At 54.7% G+C, this 18,909-nt stretch overlaps 1 protein-coding gene across 1 annotated transcript in view; it reads right to left on the bottom strand.

Annotated features, from left to right (window-relative positions):
* The window catches only part of BCR (BCR activator of RhoGEF and GTPase), a 114,705-nt gene that overhangs the window by 53,640 nt on the left and 42,156 nt on the right, over window positions 1–18,909 (bottom strand). The window lies entirely within an intron of this gene.

The raw sequence follows: 18,909 nt of genomic DNA, 5'->3' as shown, positions 1-18,909 counted from the left end.
GGCTCCTGAAACCCGTAGAACCTCCAAAGCCATAACGTGTCCCTGTACGTGTATGCTAATGAAACGACAGGTGGCCGAGGGCTCCTGAGCAGCCTCAGGGTAGGGCTGATTGCCAGGGGACCAACTGTGTCATCGGAGGGTTGGGACTTCTGGTCCTACGCCCAACCCCAACCTCTGAAGGTCGAGCTGATCACCAGGGGCCAATGGTATAATTAATCACGCCTGCATCACAAAGCCTCTAAGAACCTCCAGAGGACAGGGCTGGCAGAGCCGCTGGGCTGCTGAGCAGGGGGGCTCTGCATGGCCGAGAGCATGGATGCTCCGTGCCCCTCCCTACAGCCCTCACCCCGGGTACCTGTTCCGATAGCTCCTGAGTTGCATCCTTTCATAAAAAGATGCTGATCCAGTGAGAAAGCCGTTTTCCTGAGTTCTGTGAGCCACTCTAACAAATGGTCCAACTCAAGCAGGGGATGGGGGGGACCCCCAGTTCACAGCTGGTAAACGCCTGGACCTGCGAGTGGCATCTGAAGTCAGGGGCAGTCTTGTGGGACTGAGCCCTTAACCTATGGGATCTGACGCTAATTCCAGGTTCACCGTGTCAGAACTGAGTTGAAACTGCAGGACACCCAGCTGGTGTCTGCAGAAAACTGGAGAATTATTGGTGTGGGAAAATCCCTCCACACTGGGTCACATAGTGTTGAGCGTGAATGCAGAGAAAAACAGTTGGTTTTTCTCCTGTACCTACATGGCAGTCTGGGCCATTATAAAAAGGTTGACCCCAAATGCTAGTGTCTTGTTGTCAGGGACAGTCCTTGTACACCTGCTGGCGGGGACATGATGGGCTGAGCAGCACAGGCCAGCATGCTGGCTGGGGTGCACGTCCTGGCCGCCGTGAGCAGCATGTCCCACCGTGGTCTGCCAGTCCCAGCGCAAGGAACGGGGCTACAGCCCTCCCCAGGCCCAGCCCCGCCTCTGGCTGACTCAGCCCACCTCCCAGCCAGTCTGCCCAAATCCCAGACCACTGTTCCCCCAATCTGAGTACCCCAACGAGGACACAGTGGCTTATCCTACAAGAGCCTCCCTGCCTTTGGGACTATCTAGTTACAGAGTAACACATTCCTCCCAAAGGCACCTAAAGACTCCCTTGATTCCAGGCTGAATGGCAAAGCCCAGCAGGTGTTTCCAAGGCCACAGCCATCTGCAAGGCCTCCATGGCCCGCACCCAGTCTGCATTTTCTAATCGAGTGGACCCCCCACTGCAGACACCAACCCACCAGGACACAGCCCGCTCCGAGTCTCACATGAGGACCCCTTCTCCTCTCCTTCCAAAGGGTGCCTTGGTGGTCCACGGGATTTCCGAGAGGCCAGCCTGATTGGGCCAAGTTACTTTCACCATGACTCACCTGTGAGCAGCCCTGCCCAAATGTTACCACTAGAGGTTTGTGAGTTTACAACCACCACCAAACACACCTAGGCCAGGTGGGCACAGGGCCGCCCTCGGGCCTCCAGAGCAGCCCCAGAGGGGGACTGTTTTCAGTTCTTTACACATGGGCAGCCACGAGGAGCCTCGCAGGCAGAGCGACCTGCTACTGGCCGCAGGTGCCCACAGCTGGCCGAAGTCCCAGCTTCCTCGCACACCTCTGCCTCCGCCTCTCCCGGGTTCTCCGCTTCTGTGTCCAAGAGGACCTGCGCCCTCTAACAGGTGTCCCAGCCCTCACTGCACGTCAGCATGACCCGGGGAGTTCTGACAATGTAACGTAGCCCGGCCTGACACAGACCAAATGAATACCAAGCTCCGGGGGCAGCCAGATGCTTCTGGGGGACTCCAGCAGGTCATTGGGGCCAAGACCCTCTGAGCTACCCCAGCCGGTGTCCGGCACTATGCCTGTCGCCACGGTCACCCACGGTCTGTCCCAGGTGTCTGCACACAACCGCTGACCGCAAAGGCCAGGCCGGATTCCGCCTGTGTGTGTGCACAGGAGGGCCCCCCAAGAGGCTGGTTCTGAGCTGAGAGCAGCAGCTGAGGTGGGGGCTCCTCCTGAGACCCCAATAAGCTGTACAGAGGACCTTGATCTCTCTAATGCATGGGACATTGAGGGGGCTCCATGTACCAAGATCACTGCGTTGGTTTTCAATGCTCAGGCCAGCCAGCCCTTGGGCTCTGGGAAGAGCCATAGTGCAATTTCTCAGAAGGGGGGCTCTGGGCCTCCCCCGCTGCCACCTGTCTGTGTGAGTCAGCGAGGGTCACTGAAGCCATCCATGCCTCAGCCTTCTTGACTTTAAAATCAGGCGTGTGGACCAGACAATCAATAAAGACCCACTAGCTCTGAAATATCACTATCACTCCTCGAGGAAGGCTCCACCGTCCCTCCTCTACCCCGAACCCCACCTCCCACAACTTCTTCAACCTGGGTCCCCACCGCACAGCCCTCTGGACCTGGCTTTCCCATCAGCTCAGAGTCGTCCGCATGCACTAACGGCTCTAACAACCGCTCCACGGGCTGGCTTGTTGTCTAATGACGATCTTTTAAGCAACCTTCATCGAAGGGAGGACCTTTTATCCGAGTGCTGCCATCTGATCTCCAGGCTGAGACTGCACTGGCTCACATCCAAGGTCAAATCCACACTGAGTAGTTAATCAACACAGCAGGAACTTCAGGCTCAGACGCGGGGTCCCCAGGCTCACTCCAGAGAAACCACGAGATTCCGCGTTTGAGAAGTGACACGCTGGCTTAGCAACGTCCAGGCTGAGACCTGCTGCGGGGATTGAGTGCCCGGCTAGTGTTTCTCCGCCAGTGTGGAGTGGGACCGTGACTTTGTTTCCACACTCAGATGCCCGGACGATGGAAACCCCCAGCTGTCTGCCCGCTCTGCACAGAACTCAAACCGACGTCTGTGTGGCTGACGCTTTTATGCCTGGTCTCCAGATGGCTCGTCCCCCCGGCCGCATTCCATCTGTGGGCTTCCGCCACTGTCCCGGCCACCCAGGCCCCTCTAATCCAGACCCGCTGCCCCCTCCAGCCTGCTCATCCCCTGTCCTGACCAGCACCCGGGGACCCGTCTTCTCACAGGGCAGTTTTCACACCTGAGGTCCCCACACCACACAAGGCCCCTCCTCTCGAGCATAAAGAGCATTATTTGAGGATTAAAAAAAATTTTAGTTTTTTATTTAACTCAATCCACTCAAAATATTACAGTTTCAGCATGAGACCAACAAAAAGATTATTGATTTTTACTTAAAAATTTTTTTTTTACTTAAAAATTTTTTTTTTATTTCTATACATTCGTGGGGTACAAGTGCGATTTTGCTACACTGGTAATACTGCACCGTGGTGAAGCCAGAACCTTCTGTGCATCCTTCACTGGAGCAACTGCACACTGTGCCAAGCACCCACTGAACCCCCCAAGGACCCTACCGTCACCCACCCCCACCCCCCGCGTCTCCACTGTCCATCTCTCCACACTCTGCTTCCATGTGTACGTTATTCAGCTCCCACTATGAGAACATGTGATATTTTATTTGGGGATTTTGAAAGTCACCATCTCCCAAAAACCAGTGCCAACCGGAAGGCCTCACTCTCTGTCCCCTCTACCAGGAACACCCGGTGGAAAACCTCTCTCTGGGCCTCGTCACCTTTGGTGGGACTGAGCCCTGTCTTTCCTGCAAAGCTCTGCCCAATGCAGAAATGGAACACTAGAAAGTAGAAGGCAGAGGCTTGGGATCCCGAGCAGGGAAGCAAGGCCCATCCCGGGCCAGAGTGCCGCAGACAGCCACCGGCTCAGTGTGCAGAAGGGATGTGCACAATGGAAACCCTCTCCTCTCCTGGCAGTTTGCTTAGCAGCCCAACCCCAGTGCTCTGCAAATCTACTTTTCCATCAAAGAAAAAAAGGGTAGCCAAAAAAAAAAAAAAAAGACAGAAAAGAAAAAAGGATAACTCCCGGGTGGGTCCCAGTTACCCCCCAGGCCCAGGCGGGTGGCTCAGGCCACATCCCCTTCCTGAGCCTCAAGGACCACACTGGCTTCAAAAAAAAATCTTTCAAAAAATTAAACATAGAATTACCACGTGACCCAGCAATTCCGCTCCTACACAGATACCAAGAAGAAATGAAAGCAGGGACTTCAAGAGATACCTGCACATCTGTGCTCCTAACACCCTAATTCACAATAGCCAAGAGGTGGCAACGACCCAATGTCTACTGGTGGATGAACGGACGAGCAAAATGTGGCAGATCCATAGGACGGAATATCGTTCAGCCTTAAATGGGAAGGAAACTCTGACACAAGCTACAACACGGAAGAACCTTGAGGACATTGTGCTAAGTGAAATAAGCCGGTCACAGGAAAATACAAATACTGTTACCATTAGACTCAGACGAAGTACCTAGAATAGTCCAGTTCATAGAGACCCAAGGCAAAACAGTGGGCTCCGGGGAAATGCCACCAAGCAGGGTACCTGGAGGGGCCTAGATCCTCCTTCAGTGGCCTCGCTGCCACGAGAGGATTGGGGCTCCGGGAACCCAGCTCCTGTCCCCCCTGTGGCCAATGCACCTAGGGTGCGATGGGGGCAAGGACTTGGGAGGGACAAAGGTCCTGCTCTCGGCCCTCCCCACCCACAACAGACTATAGGACAGGTGTGAGGGGCCAGGGAGAAGGAGCACCTGGAGGAATGGAGCACCTGGAGGAATGTGGGCAGGGGAGGCAGGAGCTCAGTGGTGCAGGGAGACCACTGGCAGGGTGGTCTGCGTGGTGTTTACGCTGGCGGCCAAACACTGGGCGATATTTATATACAAAGGTAAAAGCAGATCTAACACCTGGTGGCTCAGCCAGCTGTGTCGGAGGGTTCCACGGAGACAGGCATCGAGTCCCCTCCTTCCCCCTGGCTCCTGCCCTCCTGTTGGATCTGCACCCTCTCCTGGGTCCCAGGCAAACCCCAGCAGCATGGCGCTGGCTACTTCTACAGACAGCAGCTCCTGTCCTTTGGAGGGTCCTGCCAGGCAGGCATCATCTTCTGGGAGAAGCTCAGAAAACCGCGGCTGGGACAGAGAAGTCCGAGTCTCACCGAAGGGCCCACGGAGTTCCCAGTCAGAGCCGGCTCTGCACCCCGTGCTCACCCACAGCCTGGTGCCGACTCCCCACTGCCCTGTGTGCCCAGAGCAGTCTCCTCCCTCGGGAGTGGCCGCACACTGGCGGGAGGGGCTCCGTGTGTGAGGCTGGCTCCTTTATTACGTAGCAGAACCTCCCATACAGTCGGGGAATACGTGTGGAGCTTCAGGGAGCTAAGTTCCTCAAATAGCATTAGAGACTCAAATCTTCGAAGCAATAGGGCAAAAATTACGTGCTACCCTTTACCGGGCACTTCCTCTGGGCCACACAGGGTGCTGAAAACACACACATCTTCTCCTAGAATTGGCACCTTAGCAGTCAAGAACTTCCAGGGCGATATTTTTCAGATAGGGAAACCGAGTTTCAGAGCAAGAACCAGGCAGAGCTTGACTGCGCCCAGGGCCACCCGTGTGACCTGCCTACTGGGTCGCTCTCCAAACATCTTCCCAAGAGATGACATTTCCAAAAGGTGGCTCTGATAACCACGTGACCTAGCAATTCCTTTCCTGGGTATATAAAAGAACTGAAAACTGGTGTTCAAACAAGAATATACACCAGGATGTTCACAGAAGTATCATGCACAATAGACAAAAGGTGAAAACAACCCAAGTGCACACCAGTGGATGAAGGGATAAACAAAACGCGGTATGTCCGTGCAATGGAGTATTACTCAGCTATGAAAAGGAACGAGGTTCTCACATGTGCTGCAACGTGGATAAGCCCTGAAAACACTATGCTCAGGGAAATGAGCCAGCAACAAAGGGCCACGTATCGTAGGATTCCGATTGACATGAAACATCCAGAATTGGTCAATCCATAAAAACAGAAAGTAAACTGGCCACTGCTTAACGGGCACGGGGTTTCCTTTTGGGGTGACGAAAGTGTTTTGGAACTGAGCAGAGGTAGTGGTTGCACAACACTGGGAATGTATTAAGAGCCACTTTAAAATGGTTAATTTTATGTTATGTGAATTTTACCTCAATTAAAAAAAAAACAACTTGACCTGTTTTCCTCTCTTAAACAGGGAACCTGGAACATAATCCAGCTGTCTCCGCAGGACCAAGGGCATCCCGGATGGACATCTGTACAGCCTGGCACCCTAGCCGCAGGCCACCCACAGGCAGTGAGCGGCCACTGAACTTTCTGAGCTATGTGGTTGGTTCTGGTGGTTTTTCTACTTTCTCCTCCTCTGCCAGGCTGGCAGCTGGCCCTTCTTGCATCTACATCAAGTGGCTCAAAATTCTTTATAACCAAGAAGCCCCCTACCCACTTAGCCACTGAACCCTGGCGAGAGGCCTGGCACTGGAGCCCTCGGTGCTGTGGGAGAGGGACGGGCACAGAGAGCACCCCAGGATCCCGGGGCCTCCCAGCCCTCAAGCTGCAACCCCAACAGTGACATCACCAGGCCAGCACCCGAGAACGGAAAGCCCCAGCTGCCCAGGCAGGGAGAGGTCACAGTCATGAATCAGCATGTGCCACAGAGAGAGCCGGGAGGACAATGCCCGTCGGGAGGGCCTGAGCCTGCCCCACTCCCAGCCTGACGCCTCGGCTCTCCGGGAAGCCCCGGACACCCTGAATGTGCTTTCTCGGAGGAGATAGGCCAGTCCACACACCAGCCCTCCTGGCTCTGCCCGCTTAGGCTCTAGGTTCCAGCCAGTTACAGACTCTGAATCACCAGGCCAATTTTGCTGGTGATTCTTTGGGCACTAAAGACAGACCGTCTTCCTCCACCAGCTGAGTGTACCCCAGTGTGGGCAGACACGCCCCTCCCCCACCAAATCAGCCCCTGGAACACTGTTAAAGGATCGTCAGCCTCCAAGGATCCACCTAAGCCTAAAGCTCCCAGACATTCCAGGGAGGAAAGATAATCTGATGCTCTGGCCTCAGGCTGGGAGGGGCAGGGGTGGGGCAGACAGAGGCTGGAAGCCCAGCTGGGAACCGGCAGCAGCCCTCGGCCATAGGACGGTATGATTATTATTCCTCAGAACCACCTAGACTTTTTAGGACAACAGGGTTCCGCAAGATTCTTGGAGAGGCCCTGCCAGTTTGGCCCTAATGTTCAGCCGGGCACGGTGCCGGGGAGGCAGAGGTGAGCGCCGCACCCCCGGCCCCGCCCTCTGGAGCGGGCGGAATCCCAGGAGTCACGAGACGTGTGCATCACAGCCACCGTGACAAGGCCACGGGAACACGAGGCAGCCGGTACCAGAACACATGTAGGACGGGGAGGGACAGACCCAGGCGGGGCAGCAGGGACTGTCTCTGTGAGAGGGGCAGACACTGGCTCCCACCCAGAACACCAAGGACTGGAGTCCCCCGTAGCAGGTTGAACAGCGGTCCCCAAAGCCACATGTCTACGTCCTAATCCCGGAACCTGTGACTGGGACCTTATTTGGAAAAAGGGTCTTTACAGATGAAATGAAATTAATGACCTTGAGATGAGGTGGCCTGGACTGTGTGATGACGGCCGCTGCGGCGTGTGTCACTCCCTCAGGACACTCCTGACGCCAACGGTGTGCGTTTCCTCCCCACACCAGGCAATTCTCCCGCTCTCTGGACACCACCTGGCTGTCCTACGGTTTAACTCCATTCTGACACTAATTACCCAAAACGAGGATCGGCACCCCCCGCCCCCGCCGTGAAGGGCTCAGTCCCACCAGACTGCCCCCACCTCCGATGCCAACTTCTAACCAACCGGCAGGTAGAACCAGGAGGCTCCCACGGCCCCCTCCTCGGGTTCAGTAATTTGCTAGAACGGCTCACAGAACTCAGGATCTGCACCCGGCTGTTTAGAATGTTTACGGAGGTCCCATTAGGTAGGCACGACTGATTAAATCATTGGTCACTGGTGATGGGTTCCATCTCCCTCCAGCCCCTCGCCCCTCCCCAGAGGTCGGGGGTGGAGCTGAAAGTTGCAACCCTCTTATCACAGGGCTGGTTCCTCTGGCAACCAGCCCCATCCCAGGCTATCTCTGGGCCCACCAGGAACCACCTCATTAGCATCAGCTCAGGTCGAGCTGAAAGGGGCTTGTTATGAATAACAGAAGATGCTCCCATCACTCAGGAAATTACCAGGAGTTTAGGAGCTCTGTGCCAGAAACCCAGAGGTCCTGAGACAGAGTCTCGCTCTGTCACCTGTGCTAGAGTGCTGTGGCATCAGCCTAGCACACAGCAACCTCAAACTCCTGGGCTCAAGCGATTCTCCTGCCTCAGCCTCCTGAGTAGCTGGAACTACAGGCGCACACCACCATGCCCGGCTAATTTTTCTATTTTCAGTAAAGATGGGCTCTTGGTCTCGCTCAGGCTGGTCTTGAACTCCTGACCTCAGGTGATCTTCCCACCTTGGCCTCCCAGAGTGCTACTATTACAGGCACGAGCCACCATACCCAGCCTGTATTTCTTCTTGTATCAGGATATCCTACCTAGGGACCTTAAATCCAGTGACAAGTGTCTTTAAAGAGACAGAAGACACAGACACAGAGGGGAAGGCCACGTGAAGGCAGAGGCAGAGATGAGAGTGACATTGCCACAAAGCCCAGGAGGCCAACAGCAGCTGGGAGAGGCAGGGAAAGATCCCCCCCAACCCCTGCCAGGCCTTCAGAGAGACCATGGCCCTGCTGACACCTTGATTTTGTTTGGAATTCCAACTCCAGAAACATGGCAGAGTAACTTTTTGTTGCTGTAAGCCACTGAGTTCGGGGTAATTTGTTACGGCAGCCACAGGACACTAAGGCAGATGCAGCTATGGCCTGGATGAGGGTGCCACAGAGTCAGAGGGCAGAGATGGCCTGGCCCCTGGGAGGGCCGGGCAGGGCTCTGCAGGTGCAAGGTCCAGGAGAGTTAGAAGAACAAGCTCAGCCAGGCCTTCGACCAGCAGAGGGGCTGCAAAGACACTCAGGGAGGGAGTCAGGTCAACTCAGCTGCAGCAAGGCTGGGAAGGATGGAAGGACGTGCCATTCCCAAATACGCCAATTTGATGTATTGATAATTTCAAGTTGACGATACTGGAGAAATTGCACTCTCAGAAAGGGCTAGGCGACCTGCTTCCTCCAGCACTCAGCAAGCCATGGAGATTCCTCTTGGAGGGGCACCCTCCTCGTGCCAGGGCAAGAAAATAGCCCTTGTCACCAGAGACTGGGTTCTGGGACTGCAACGGACCTGAATAAAAACACTACTCACTGAGACAACCCTGACCTTCTGCTAGTTTTACACCCACCCATATACCTCCTAGTGACGCCCCTAGAATTGTTGCCCCTGGTCAGATGTCCTTTGTCCTGTCATTTCTTCTCAAATTTATTGTTTTTTGTCTTAAAAAGTATACAGGCTTCTTGCTTTGGCCACTTCTTCAGACTTCACTATCTTGCAAAGATCCCCGTGTACGTGTAAAACTAATAAAATGTGCATGCTTTTCTCTTCTTCATCTGCCTGGTGCCAGCTTGGTTTCTAGGTCTTGCGTGGGGCAGGAGAGGAGGTACACGGTCACCCTCGTGCACAGCAGCGCATCCGCGATGGCTGAGAGGTGGCCGCAACCCCAGCGTCCGTGGACGGGTAGATGGATGACCAGGATGTGCTACGTATGTGCCATGGAGCATTATTCAGCCTCGAAAAGGAAGGAAATTCTGACACATGTGACAACCTGGATGAACCCTGAGGACATGATGTAAAATAAGCCAGTCATAAAAAACAAATGCTGGCTGGGAGTGGTGGCTCACGCCTGTAATCCTAGCACTCTGGGAGACCAGGGCGGAGGATCGCTTGAGGTCAGGAGTTCGAGACCAGCCTGAGCAAGACCGAGACACTGTCTTGACCAAAAAAATAGAAAGAAATTATCTGGACAACTAAAAATATATACAGAAAAAATTAGCTGGGCATGGTGGTGCATGCCTGTAGTCCCAGCTACTCAGGAGGCTGAGGCAGGAGGATTGCTTGAGCCCAGGAGTTTGAGGTTGCTGTGAGCTAGGCTGATGCCATGGCACTCTAGCTTGGGCAACAGAGTGAGACTCTGTCTCAAAAAAACAAAACAAATGCTGTTTGATTCCACTTGTGTGACGCTCTTAGAGTCATCAAATTCATAGAGCCTGGAAGCAGAGGTGGCTGCCAGTGGCTATGGGTGGGGGGACAGGGAGTTAGGACTCAACAGGTACAGAGTTTTAATTTGGGGAAGATGAAAAAGTTCTGGAGACGGATGGTGGTGACAGTCATACGATTATGTGATTGTACTAATACCACAGAACTGTATGCTCAAAAATGGTTAAAACAGAAAATTTTGTTACGCATATTTTACCCCACACATGCACAAACTAATGATCAGCCATGCTTTGAAATTAAAAACAAAAGACAAAAAGAAAAGAAATTCAGTGCTATGGGTTGAATTGTGTTCCCTCCCAAATTCAGATGCTGAAGTCCTAACTCCCGATACTTATTTGAAAATGGGGTCTTTACCAACATAAAATGAGGTCATTAGGGTGGGCCCTAATCCATGACGACTGTGTCCTTTAAAAAGGGGTGAAGTTTGGAGACTGGCGTATGGTGAGAACACCACGTGAACATGAATACAGCCATCTACAAGCCAAAGAACAGATTCTCCCTCCAGCCCTGCCAACACCTCCATCTCATAATTCTAGTCTCCAGAAAGGATAAATTCCTATGATTTGAGCCACACGGTTTGTGGTTCTTTGTTACGCAGCCCTAGCAGACTAATACATGCAGTCATCGTGGTGCTTAGACACAATTATTCACCTGCTCATGCGGCCAGGACTCTGGCCAGATAGCCGAGGCTGCCAGGAGCTGCCCATGCTCAGCGGCTCCCATGTCACCACCACATCCTGGACTCAGAGTGGCAGAGAGAGGGGAAGAGCAGATGCTGAGCCCCACAAGGTCAGAGTAGCAGGCCAGCCCAGGGCCTTATACCCTGCAGCCACTGAACATATCCCTGCCCTCTTGGGCTCTCTCATCAGTGTTGCACTCGCTCAGAAGCTACATTATTGCAGCTTTACCCCAGGCTCTCCTACTAGAGAACACATCAGAACGATCTGCTACAGACACCCAGCTGTAGTCCCAGCTACTCAGGAGGCTGAGGCAGGAGGATTGCTTGAGCCCACATGTTCGAGAACAGCCTGGGTAACACAGCAAGACCCTGTCTCAAAAAAAAAAAAAAAAAAGAAAGATTTCCAGATATCAGCTGAGGCAAAGAATTTATGAAAAAGACCCCAACGGCAATCACAACAACAACAAAAATATTAGTAAGTAAATGGTACTTGATTAAATTTAAAAGCTTATGCACAGCAAAGAAAATAATCAACAGAGCAAACAGACAACCTACAGAATGGGAGAAAATATTTGCAAGCTATACATCTGATAAAGGGCTAATAAACAGAATCTACGAAGAACTCAAGCAAATCAGAAAGAAAAAAAATCAAATAACCCCATTAAAAAGGGGGCAAAAGACATGAACAGAAGCTTTTCAAAAGAAGATAGCCAAATGGCCAATAAACATATGAAAAAAATGCTTGACGTCACTAATCATCAGGGAAATGCAAACTAAAACCACAATGAGCTATGACCTTACTCCAGTTAGAATGGCTTTTATTAAAAAGTCCAAAAACAATAGATGCTGGTGTGGATGCAGAGAGAAAGGAATGCATATACACTGCTGGTGGGATTGCAAATTAGTACAACTTCTATGGAAAACAGTATGGAGAGTCCTTAAAGAACTAACCATTTGATCTAGCAATCCTACTACTCGGCATTTACCCAAACCCAAAGGAAAAAAGTCATTTTATCAAAGAGACACCTGAACTCAATTGTTTACTGCAGCACAATTCACAACTGCAAAGATGTGGAATCAACCCAAATGCCCATCAATTCATGAGTGGATTAATAAAATGTGGTCTATGAAGAAGGATGACTTAAGGCCTTTTGCAACAATATGGATCGAACTGGAGATTACCCTAAATGAAGTACCTAAAGAATAGGAAAACAAACACCACAGGTACTCGCTATTAAATTAGAACTAACCGATGAGCACACATGTGCACAGAGGGAAGTATAACTCAATAGAAATCAATGGGGGGAGGGGATGGGCAAAATCCTACCTAATGGGTACAATGAACACTGGGTGACAGGCACACTTATAACCCTGACTCAAACATTAAAAAAGCGATCCTTGTAACCAAAAATGAAGGAAGAAAGGAAAGGAGGGAGGCAGGGAGGGAGGGAAAGCAAGGAAAGAAAAGAAAGAAGAGAGAGAGAGAGAAAGAGAGGGGGGGGGGCCAGGGATGGTGGCTCACACCTATGATCCTAGCACTTTGGGAGGCCGGGGTGGGAGGATTGCTTGAGGCCAGGAGTTCAAGACTGGCCCCAAGCAATCAAACAATCAATTCTTGCTTGGGCAAGAATCAATTCAGCCTGGGCAAGAGTGAAACCCCATCTCTACAAAAATAGAAAAATTAGCTGAGTGTGGTGGTATGCACCTGTAGTCCCAGCTGCTTGGAAGCCCAGGAGTTGGAGGCTGCAGTGAGCTATGATGATGGCACTGCAACTCCAGCCTGGGTGACAGAGCAAGACTCTGTCTCAAAAAAAAAAAAAAAAGGAAGGAAGAAAAGAAATTAATTAATTAAATAATTATAGAAACCCAGTTACTTTCTGAATGCCTGGCACGGTAGAGCCAGCCAACCACCCAACTCCTACCCGCCGCCAAGGGCAGGGCAGGAAGGGTGGGGGGGCTGCTCCCTGAGTGAAGCCCCTGTACCTCCTCCAGACTCTTCTTCCCTGACCACAGGGCCTGAGAAGGGGCCTCCCTTTACTCCCTTCATCTGAAAGGTGAAGTTTACATGCAGATAAGGAAACTGAGGCACTAAGTGACAAGCTGGGCAGGACCAGAAGCCAGAGCCCAACACTGGGCCCTCAAATGACTCCAAGGTCCGGGACAGGGTCAGTGGATAGTCAGAGACCCACCCACCCCCACCAGAAGGCCCCGTGTTCCCACCTGCCCTGGGTGGGTGTAGCTCTGGGCCAGCCCTGGGGGCTGGTCTGCAATTTCCACCCCGAGCCTCATCCTGGGTCACCCAACCTGTGGAGCTCCTGGGAGGTTCACAGGACTATAGATGCACGGGGGAGGCACCCAGGACGCCAGCCTGAGTCGGGCCCTGAGACCACCAGGTACAGGCCAGGGGCACTGTCTCAAATCCTCACGCCTCTGCAGGGGCCACCAGTGGCTCCTTTTACAGAGGAAGGCTGAAAGTTCTGAGGTGTAAGCAATATACCCTGAGCCCCACGGCTCCGAAGGTGCAAAGCAGGATCTCCAACTGCAGGCATTCTGGGGCTGCACTAGGTGTGTGCTGGGGCAGGGGGTGACATTTTCTATTCCGCACCAGAACTGAAGATGTACCAGATGTGGACAGATGTGAAAAGGCTGAGGAACAGACTGGGAGATGCCAGGGTCTCCAAGCCCAGGCCCAGATGGATTTTCCTCTGGAAAATCTGTGCACATGGACTACATAGCCAGGAACTCTCCCATTCTGCACTTAAACAAGTATTTGGAAAAAGAAATATAATTTCCCCCTGTCCCCAGCTTCCCCCACCCAACCTGCAGGGCCTTCCTCAATCATCCCCCTAAAAAAGAAAGACGCAAACAAACCGGGATGACCAGAGGGCCCGGGGCCCGCAGAGGCTTGTTCCACCTCTCAGTGTTCGCACCAATGAAATGGGGATAATGACACTCTCCGCCCACGTGCTGGTGACGCGCTGACCACGGCTCCCCCGCCAGAGGGAGGAAGCACAGGGGCTCGGGACAGAAGCATCACTTATCGTAATTACCAGAAGCCTTCAACCTGCGACATTTACTGGTACACTCCCCTGCGCCTTTCCAGAAAACTGCGTGACCTCCTCTTGCCTGACTTTTGGAGCAAGCGGCGTGAGGCTGAGGGCTCCACTTCAGGATGTGCGACAGAGCCCAAGTGTCCCCAGGGCCCACGGCCCCTGTTGGGTCTCAGGCCACCATGGGTCAGAGGGTGACCCTGGCATGGCCCACCTCGAAGGCTGCTGCCTGTGTCTTACCAGACGTGAGGCGTTTCCACATTTCTCTTCTGCCAGAGCAGGGGGAGCAGGGCTTTCCTGCCTCCCCTGGGGCCCCAGGCTGCAGGCCACCGAGAACAGCTGGGGGATGAGTCAGAACACCAGCCCCGGGGAGCTCTCTGTCCAGATGCAAGAGGAGACAGGGGACCCGGCTCTTGACCTGAAACTCGAAACTGTCATGTGGGAATTACCACCCACGGCGATAATCCCAGTTGTCACCGAGGGTGTGACACTGAGGGTGTGACAACCTGCTCCGGGCCCCACCTGTCACTCCCGGGCAGCCAGGCTCGGGAACCAGGCCCAGCTCCTCCCCTCCTCCCCCTGGGGGCCGGGTGCCTGCTGGAGGAGTGGGACTCGCACGCCGGGGCTGCCCGCTGGGCACAGCTGCCGGACGCCCACTCAGGGCTCCAACCTGGCCACCAGCCGACCCCGCGGGGCGAGCAGGTCCCGCCAAGGGCCGTGCTCCATTCGGAAAGCCCTTTCTGGGAAAAGTGAGCCCTCCACAGACACAACGCACAGACGGGGCAGCAGGGACCGCTGCACACCGCCGGTGGCCCTGGTCTGTCAGGCGGAGACACAGCAGGGACGGCCTTCCCTTAAGAACCCACAAGGCATCTGGAAAGGTCCGAGCCTGGCGCTTCTCCCAGAAAATCCTCAGGTGGTAGAGTAACAGTCGGCTCAACCAGGTCACCCTGCCCAACGCTCCCGATCCCACTGCCACCCCCTGCCAGGGCCGGCGTAGAGCTGGCACCTCACTCGGGTACTGCTGGTGGCAAAGGACTTGAGCTCAGGCTTCCCGGACAGGCCCGGAGAACAAGGCTGATTCCCGCTCCTCGATTACGAGCTGGACCCCGGCCTGCTGTCTGAGGTTGCCGTGTAGAGTGGGCACTGCCAGCCCCTGCAAAGGAGAGATGCCACAGGCAGGCCAGCGCCCGGCACAGCAGGCATCTAACCGGTGTGGGCTCCTGCTGGTCCTCGCGAAGGGAGCCCAGACCTGCTTTTACACCCAGGGCTCTTGGCCAGGCCCACACGGTCCCTCCCCGTGTTAAGTGCCCTGTGTCTTGGCTGTGCAGGTGTGTGTTGCCGTTCTTGCCTGAATCCTGACTCAGGTGTGCTCTGCTCTTGGCTGGAGGGTGAGGACCGTCACCGGGAAAGCCCAGGACATTCAAGGTTGGGCTGGTCGGTTTGGACGGCTGGACCCAGACCACCACAGACTACCACCTTTCTGCCACCTGACAAGCCCCTTCTAAAGAGGCCACGTGCGGCAGCAGTGCAGACAGACATCCCCTGGCACCCCACACTGCTCAGCCACGGTGTGCCCCCGTGTGGCAGGGGAGATGAGGGTGCAGAGGAGACAGCCACGAGATGATCAAAGTCACGTGGACTGGATGCCAGGGGCTCGAGGAACCTGTCTTAGGAGAGCAGCTCTTCTCCAGGGGAGAGAAAGCAGCTTTCTGGCTGGCTGGTGTGCAGGAAGGTGGCATCCAGAGGCCTCAGAGCTGGGGTGACAAGCCGGGCCTCTAGCCACCAGTCCCAGCAGAAGAGCCAGCTCCCACCTGCAAGGCCCCTCAGCTTTGGGGGTGGGGGAGGGCACTCAGGTGTCCCTGCTGCTCCAGGCTGAATGTTTGTGTCTCCCTCCGATTCGCACGTTGAACACTAACCCGTGATGCGATGGTACCTGGAGGTGGGGCCTGTGGGAGGTGATTAGGTCGTGAGGATGGAACCTTCAGAAAAAGGGTTCCTGCCCTTTGGAGACCCCAGAGAGACCCTCATCCTTTCCACCGTGGGGACACAGTGAGAAGACGGCCATCGGTGAGCCAGGAAGTGGGCCCTCAGCAGACCCCGAATCTGCCAGCACCTTGATCTCAGTCTTCCCGCCTCCAGCACCGTGAGCCATGAGTGTTTGCTGTTTAAGCCACCCAGTTTATGGTATTTTTGTCACAGCAGCCCGAACACAGCAAGACACTCATCCCTGAAAAATCTGACACGCACGCCACCACGTTCCAAGTTTCCAGGTTCCCGTGACTCACCGTGGCATAAACACGTCCCCTCCTCTCCGTGGCCCCACCTTATGCCTTGGAACACGGGTGCCTGGACATTTATGTCCTTGCTACCTGGTGGGGCAGCTCCCTCAACCAGGGAGGCACTACACGCTGTTCACACCCGGGACTCCACCCCAGAGGGCAGGGCAGTGGCACGGCTGCTTTCCAGGGAGTCCAAAGCCTGGAGAGAGGGGAAACAAGAACTGGTCCTGGTCCCAAGCCCACCCCGGCTCTCGCCCGCACTGCAGCTGAGAAGCCCAGAGTGTGAGAGCCAACGTGCTGTGCGGAGCCGGGGGATGAGCCGCTGACCCCGGCCGACCGGCTCCTCCGAGCATGGCTGGGCTGTGTCCACGCAAGCTGCCTCCCTCCGTGTCCCTGTCCTCCAGGATTCGGGTGGCCCCAGGTGCCTGGACCCCAAAATCCAATCAGCACCGGGGTGGGCCCTGGTCTCACCATGGGGCCAGGCGCTCACGCTCACAGTGGCGGCCTTCTCCTTTCTCCATTTGCAGTTATGGACCCCCCAGCCCCCCGTGTGCACACCGTGGCTTGACGCCCACTCTGGGCCTCGGCTCACACCCCCCATGCCCACGGCCTCCCTGGGTCTCTGGGTCCTACCAGTTCTTCACAGGCCACACCTCAGCAGCCCCAGCCCCCCTGTGACTTAGCCAGACCATCCCTCCCCCTGCCAGGGGGACATTCTCCCAGGTTCTTTCTTGCACTCACTGGCGCGAGATCCTCTGTGACATTGCATGTATGCCACAGCACACACCCAGGTGCCAGGGCACCTTCTCTTTTTTTTTTTTTTTTTTGAGACAGAGTCTCACTTTGTTGCCCGGGCTAGAGTGAGTGCCATGGCGTCAGCCTAGCTCACAGCAACCTCAAACTCCTGGGCTTAAGCGATCCTACTGCCTCAGCCTCCCGAGTAGCTGGGACTACAGGCATGTGCCACCATGCCCGGCTAATTTTTTCTATATATATTTTTAGTTGTCCAGATAATTTTTATTTCTATTTTTAGTAGAGACGGGGTCTCGCTCAGGCTGGTCTCGAACTCCTGACCTCCAGCGATCCACCCGCCTCGGCCTCCCAGAGGGCTAGGATTACAGGCGTGAGCCACCGCGCCCGGCCAAAGGGCACCTTCTCATAAGCACCACAGGACGGGCCCAAGTCAGGTCCCTCCTCAGGCCACTGACCACCCAAACCCAGGGACCATTCGTAGAACACACAATTCAATGCATGGGGCCACCCTAGGGTGCAGATCTAAATAAATAAATAAGTAAATGGGCTGGGCACAGTGGCTCACACCGATAGCCCCAGCACCTCAGGAGGCCGAGGTGTTCACCTGAGGATCACTTGAGGCCAGGAGTTCAAGACCAGCCTGGGCAACACAGCAAGACCCCGTCTCTACAAAAAATAAAAAAGCCCACCTGTAGTCCCAGCTGCTGGGTGGCTGTGGAAGGAGGATCGCTGGAGCCCAGGAGTTTGAGGTTACAGTAAGCTATGATGATGTCACTGCACTCCAGCTTGGGCAACAGGGCAAGACCCTATCATTCACTCCTTCATTCATTTATACATACATAAATGAAGTACACAACCTCACACAGGTGGCCAGCAACCCCTCAGACCCGGCACTGACAGAGGACAGGGCAGCAGACTCGGACCACACATGTGGCAGTGCCGCAAGCCAGGAGGCTCAAAGCAATTCCCTCCCTTGTTAGCCGACAGGACACACAATAACATCTCCATTTGTGGTCTTCAGAGAGTCCAGCTGCACGTGAGCGTAACAGCACCTGCAGAAAGAAAACGGTCACCCCACCCGCAGCCGACACCCCCGGAGGACTTGGCACCGGGCTCAACACATCTGTGGGGCATCCGGGTTGAGCACATTTCTGAGTCACGCAAACCGCAGGCCGTGCTTTTGGTCAGTGGCCATCGGGACAGCCTCCCACACCCGTGTCCCTGGCTGCACGGCCGATTCCCCGAGGGCAGGGCTGGCACGCCTCCCGGGGCAGCTGAAGTCACTGCGCTCTTCCTGAAAGCCAGGCGGACCCGAGGGCCAGGCGTGTACCAGGTGCACACATGGGGCTGGGAGCTTTACACACACGCCACTGAACACGGGGCTCGTGTTTTGGCAAAGGGGGAGTGGGGGGAGCAAAAGAGCAGTGATGGTGTCTTTGTTTGCAAACAAGAACAGCCTGTCACCACCGGGCAGAAAAGCAACACAGGCTGCTTCTGCCAGGAGAAGGGCCAGCGGGAATGGCGTGAAGACGCTGCCAGAGCCCGGAGCCCGCACAGGCTGCTCGGGAAGCTCGTTCCAGGAACGGAGCATCCAAGCAGGAGATGCAGCCACAGGCCCTCTGGCCACAGGGGCTCCGAGGGGGACGCTCTGATCTGCTTGGGGCTCTGCTTGGAGATGTCAAGGGGTCCCAGGAAACAACAGCAGGTGCAGAAGAGCCCCAGAGAGATCTCCCCTCCTGCAGGATCCCAGCTGTCCAGAAAGATACTTCCATCCAAGTCCAGGCTGAAGCCATCTGAGCAGCTTTTCTTCCTTCGACATGACCCCCCACCTTGTGGAAAACTGTCTCCACATGTGTGCCTATGCATGTACTGTGTCCTGTGGCATGTGAGTATACATGTCACACATGTGTACACATGGGTGTGACATGTGTTTCCACCCAAGGGAGCCCAACCCAG

This window comes from Lemur catta, chromosome 21, assembly GCF_020740605.2.
Source record: "Lemur catta isolate mLemCat1 chromosome 21, mLemCat1.pri, whole genome shotgun sequence".
In the NCBI taxonomy this organism is placed as follows: domain Eukaryota; kingdom Metazoa; phylum Chordata; class Mammalia; order Primates; family Lemuridae; genus Lemur; species Lemur catta.
Note: the sequence above shows the minus strand (reverse complement) of the source record. Positions and strands in the feature narration are given on the sequence as shown.